Source organism: Mandrillus leucophaeus, unplaced genomic scaffold (assembly GCF_000951045.1).
Source record: "Mandrillus leucophaeus isolate KB7577 unplaced genomic scaffold, Mleu.le_1.0 Scaffold30, whole genome shotgun sequence".
Taxonomy (NCBI): domain Eukaryota; kingdom Metazoa; phylum Chordata; class Mammalia; order Primates; family Cercopithecidae; genus Mandrillus; species Mandrillus leucophaeus.
In genome coordinates, this window is record NW_012103143.1 from 4,050,281 (window position 1) to 4,056,766 (window position 6,486).

Consider the following 6,486-nt stretch of genomic DNA (forward strand, 5'->3'; position numbering starts at 1 on the left):
AGCACAGACAGAGGAACTCAGGCAGTCAAGCAGTCTCACTGTATTGAAGATAAAAAGATGAGAGTTCAAGGAGCCCAAGAAGTTAAAATGTGTGAATCAGAATACCCAAGAGGGGGATGTTGCATTCCTGCATGCGTGCATGCGTGCATACACACACACACACACACACACACACACACACACACACATAGATTGAGAGAGAGAGACAGAAATCTACAGAGAGGTGCCCTTAAGTCTTTGGCTGAGTACTAACCTGCATAAGCATGAGAGGAAACTCCCCAGGGCTGGGGAAAGAACCACCAGAAGATAGTAGATTCAACACTTCTGAGGGCTCACAGAGGGCTGGGAATAGCTCAAGGTCTCACCAACTGAAGTGAAAAGATCCACAGGGCATCACCGAGCAGGGTTCTCAGAAGAGTATCATCGGGATTCAAGGCTTCTCTGGATCTGCCCTATCAAAATGTAGGAGCAAACCCTGAACAGTTTCAATAGATTCTAAGCAACTTAACTGTGTGCTCATACAGATTCTAACACGAATTAAAGAACAAGCAATAAAATCTAGTACTCAACAACATAAAATCTTAATGTCTGGCATTTAATAAAAAATTAGCAGGCATGCAAAGAAGTGAGAGAATATGACCCATAACTAGAAGAGAAAATAATCGATAGAAACAGACCCAGAAATGAGACAAATGATAAAATTAGAAGAAAATAATATTAAAATGATTAAAAGTGTGCTGCATCTATTCAAGAACGTATCATGAAATGATGAAGAAAAGAATGAAAGATGTTTTTGAAACAATCCAAATGGAACTCCTATAGTTGAAAAATACACAGAATGGGATTAACGGCAGATAAGGTACTGCAGAAGAAAGGATCAACAAAATTGAAGACATAGCAACAGAAACTCTTCAGGATAAAACAGAGAGAAAAAGCACGGGGAAAAATACACAGAACATCATAGATTTGTGGAACAATACCAAGTAGTCCAACACACGTGTGCTAAAAGTCCAAGAAATGGAAGTGGGTGCAGAAAAAGTATTTGAAGAAAAAAATGATAAAAAAATTTTTCCATTGTTAATGAGAAGTATAAGCCCACAGATCTAAAAAGCTTAATAAATTTCAATCAGAAGAAACACGAAGAAAACACACCAAGGCACATCATAATCAAACTGCTGAAAACAAGTGATAAAGAAAAAAAATCTTTAAAGCAGTTGGAGAAAAAGGACATATTATGTAGAGGAACAAGAGTTTGGCATACTTCTCATCAAAGTATATGCTAGTCAGAAGACAATGGAACAACATCTTTAAAGTATGAAAGAAACAAAACGCCAACCTAGAATTCTACACTCAGCAAAAATACATTTCAAAAATAAAGGTGAAATAAAGACTTTCACAGAAGAACAAAAGCTGAGAAAATTCATTGCTAGCAGACCTATACCACAAGAAATGATAAAGGAAGTTATTCAGGCAAAAGGAAAATTGTAACAGATGAAATTGGGACACACACAAAAGGATGGATTGCACCAGAATTAGTATATAATAATAAATATGTAGGTTAATATAAAAACATTTTCTCAATTTTAATCTCCTTAAAAGATAATTAACTGTTTATACCAAAAATAATAACTGTATTATAGGGCTTATTACATACATAGAAATCAAATGTAATAGGACAGTAGCACAAAGGAAAGAGAAATGGAAGTATATTGTTGAAAGGTTTTTAAACTATATGTGAAGTGGTATAATATTTGAAAATATACCATCATAAGTTTAAAACTATGTTGTAAACTCAAAAGCAACCACTAAATAAAAGTAAAATAAAACAAAAAGTGCTAAGAATCCAACAGTAAAGATAAAATGGAATAACAAACATTTTATACAAAAAGCACACATGTGCTGTATATATTATATATATATATCAAGATGGTAGATTTATATGCACATTTATTAATATGTTAAATGTAAATAGTCTACACACTCCAATTAAAAGGCAGAAATTATAGTTCGAATCAAAAGCAAAACCCAATTGTATGCTATTTCCCTTAAAGGGACAGAGAAGTCAGCTGGAAGGTGCTACCATGGGTCAAGTATAGAACAACTTATTCATCAAAATAAATAATGATAGTACTTGATTGTAACCAATTGAGTAAAATAGGAATCCATTAGTCCAAATGGAAATAAATAAATAATAAACAATGAAGAAGGAAAATTCTTCTTTACAATACAATGCCAACTTATAAATATAGAAGGAAACCATCAATAGATTCTAAAGCTAGTGTTGATAGTAAATGTTTGATGAGGAACAGGATATTTACATAGTCATGAAGTATCTCCCCATCAATTTCTCATTAATTGCAAAGGTCAAGATAGTGGCTGGCATATATTCTTTGAAACTATTATGATCACAAAGGCCGTTATCATGACAAAGGCTGAGACTGTTCCAGATTAACAGAGTCTAAGAAGACATGACAACTCCCTGTAATACCTGATCTTAGATTGAATCCTGGACCTGGAAAAATAAGCTCTGAAGGACATTATTGGAACAGTGCATGAAATTTGAATAAAGACTATAGATTAGATTGTAGTATTACAGTGTTTTCAAACATAAAGAAATATTCAGTAAAGTACTTACTCTTTAAATTACACTCCCATGGTTTAGAGGAAAATGTGTAGAAATGTACAAATACAAAGATAGAACTAGAAATGGGGATATGAGAAGATAGAAAGATAAGATAGAAGGCAAATAAGAAATATAAGGTAGAACAAAATGATAAAGAAAACGTGGCAAAGCATAAACAACTAGTGAATCCACGTGAAGGCTAAACAGGCATTCCTTGTGCAATCTTGGCAATTTTTTTTATATATTTGGGATTATATCAATATAAAGAGTTACCAAAAAATATGTGACATATACATTTTTAAAAATCCAATATTTCCTGTTTCATTGGTAGAAGTCCAACTCACAAATACTTTAGAAGCAAAATTTCTGAAACTGCCATGATGCCCTAGAAGTGAAATCTCTGGAACTGCCAGGATGTTAAGAAGCTCTGCTTGTGTAGAAAGAAAACAAATCCGAAGAATACGTTTTCTTGAGAGAAAAAAATATCATCAATAATCTTCCACTTGACCCTAAAATTCTATGATTGGTGACATTAAAGAACAACAGCAACAAAATCAGAAAATATTCCAGGCCAGACCACCAGGGCAAATGCTTGATTTATTAATCGATGGAGCTTCTAGCTTGTCTGGATGTGAGGCTGGACACGACTCACGCAACTGATTTTTTGTGTATCATATGGGAAGGGTGTTTAAGGGAAGATCTTCGCTTTCCAAGACCCTCTTCCCACAACATCCACATGAAAACATGTTTCAAGATGAGCTCTTCCCAGCAGAGCCAGAACCATCCTGGCTTCAGACCCAAAGGAGGACTCCTGTGTTGTGTGAGATGGAATGGACTAATGCTAGAAAAATTGAGAAAGATACAAATGTAAGATGGTGAGGGTTTTGCTCATTTGGGAACTGGACTTTAGAGAACAAGGAATGTGCCTCACCCCTCCACCCAGTCTTTTCTTGCTCTGGACATCTAACTCATGTCAACTTAGACAACTGTTCAAAAACCAGGTGAGGGAGAGGATGGCGGAGTTCAGTCCCCAGATCACTGGGACTCTGTCCTTGAGTCTGGCCGTGATTCAAGTTAACATGGGCTGAAGAGGCATGAGCAAAAAGGACTCTGGACACATGACAAAGGTGCAGGAATAATTATGAAATAAAGGTTGAGCTCACTGGGTTCAGCAGAAATGCCCAGTGTTAGTCTATGCCATTGTGCCAATTTTCTGATCTTTTTAATGAAAGCATATATGGTTCCCTGCAAAATGAATTACAGGACTCTTTTTATTTATTCAACATTTGCATGCCAGGGCACGATGGCACACACCATAGCTAGTCATCGTCGCTGTCAACCTAAGACTTCATGTCTGGGGGTGGGAGGCTGTTAACAGTAAGTGCAGCTCTGAGACCCCTGTATTCCAGGGACAGTGAACTGGGGAGACAGCTTAGCAAAACCTACCTGTGCGAAAGAAGAGGCTAAGGATATCTCAAAAGCAGGTCAGGTGTTTGGAAGAAATAAATAAAATGTAGCTTGTTATTTCAAGCTTTTCTAAGAATATGGCCATTTGAGATGCATGAGACTACCCGGACACTGAGAGAAGTGGCCAATTCCAGGTCCCAGGGCGAAAAGGGGCTGAATGAGCCTGGAGGATCTCACTCTTCCAGGTGGCAAGGAACTCCTCAAAGCTGAATGACTCAGGTCAGAAAGACACAGGGGCTCCTGGAGGGGCTCTTGTTGGCCAAAAATGATGCAATTTGGGTATCAAAAAGAATTATGATGTAAGATGGGATCCTGGAAAGAAAAAGGACATCAAGCTGGGTGTGGTGGCTTACACCTGTAATCCCAGAACTTTGGGAGGCTGAGATGGGAGGATCACCTGAGGTCAGGAGTTCAAGACCAGCCTGGTCAACATGGTGAACCCTGTCTCTACTAAAAATACAAAAAAATAAAGATTAGCTGTGCCTGGTGGCAGGCACCTGTAATTGCAGCTACTCAGGAGGCTGAGGTAGGAGAATCACTTGAGCCCAGAAGATGGAGGTCGCAGTGAGCCAAGACCACACCATTGCATTCCAGCCTGGGTGACAAGAGCAAGACTCTGTCAAAAAGGAAGGAAGGAAGGAAGGAAGGAGAGAGAAAGCGAGAAAGAGAGGAAAGAAAGAAGAAGCAGAAGAAAGAGGAGGAGGAGGAGGAAGAAGAAGAAGAAGAAGAGGAGGAGGAAGAGGAGGAGGAGGAGGAGAAAAAGAAGAAGAAGAAGAAGAGAAAGACAAGAGAAAGAAAGAAAGAAAGAAAGAAAGAAAGAAAGAAAGAAAGAAAGAAAGAAAGAAAGAAAGAAAGAAAGAAAGAAAGAAGACATTAAGTAAAAACTAAGAAAATCTGAATGAAGTATGAGACTAATACTATATTGTGATTGAGTATGAGATTTTAATAATAATACATTGGGATTGGTTCATTAATTGTAACAAATGTATCATCCTAATGTAAGATGTTGGCAATAAAGGAAATTGGGCGCTGGATATGCAGAAGCTCTCTACTATCGTCGTATTTTTCTGTAAACCTAAAAGTATTCTAAAAAATAATTTTAATTATACGGAGAAATAAGAACTATGGCTACAATAGATTGAAACACATTGGAGATATAAGAATCTTTGAATGATGAGAGAGAGAGTTAACAAGAGAGGCCAAAGCTTGATAGATGAACTGTGAAGAAGACAGAAAAATTGGCTAAAGAACTCTTTCTCTTCAGTGGGGGTGGAGAACAAAAGACCAAAGAAAGACTCTTGATCAAGAATAACTTTTGTTTCTATTTTGGATCTCTAAAGACTTTCTTCTTAACTGAAAACAGAGACAACATTTTCTGTACAATGGTTTGAATCATAATGACTTCTTTTTGCCATTCAGACTTCTCATGACACTCTCAAATAATTTTGATGATTGCATAATAAAATCATTTTTAAAAGACAGAGAAATATCTCAAAAATGGAGGCATCAGCATCAATTAAAACAGTCGCCATAGGTCCTGCCTTTTTTACCTGAGACAGGGGCAAATGACAGAAAGGAAGAATGGTATTTTCTTTGGAGACATTAGGGTTTTACAAGTACTGCAGTTAAACAGGCAGTTTCTGGCTGGTAGGACACTTTTTGAAATAAATTGTATCGTTGTGGAATGAGAATGTTTTAAATCATAATCAAAGCCTACTTCCAAATGCTCCAGCTTCCTGGATTCTGCTGAAACCTCCCTTGCAAAAGTTGTATTGAATCTAGGTGTCCAAATTTAAAATAAAATGGCTTTTCCAAATATTTTGGTGAAAATAGAAACTTTCCGTTTTATGAGATATTATTTTTGTCTTCCATCTGCACTCAAAGTAAAACAAAATATTAAGGCTTAATTCCATTTTATTTCAACTGTTTAACTTTGCCCCTGAACTTTTAGATAAACATTTACCCAATGGTTGAACTGGTGGATTTGAATTTTTGAAACATAGTAAACATTTTCCTATTTAATAATCTATCTAGTTTCTATAAACTCTATCGGATAGTTATCAGATGTTTTAGCTTCTTTTAAGGTTGAATAAAGTTTAAGGTTCACATAGATTTTTTTTTTTAACAGATCAGTTTCTATTCTTTTTTTCCCCCCATCTTGTTTCCAAAATGGTTATGGAAGTCATCTCTGCTTGTGCTGAATCAAGTTTTTGAGATTAGGCAATGAGTGGGGTGTGATTTATCGATTAGACGTAAGATTGAAGTTCAGAAAATCCAAACCTTGAAATAAACTTTGTCCTGGGATGTCTCTGTCTCTGTCTCTCTCTCTTCCTCTCTCTCCCCCACCTCCCTCTCTCTTTTCCACTCTCTCTGTCTCTCTGTCTCTGTTTCTCTCT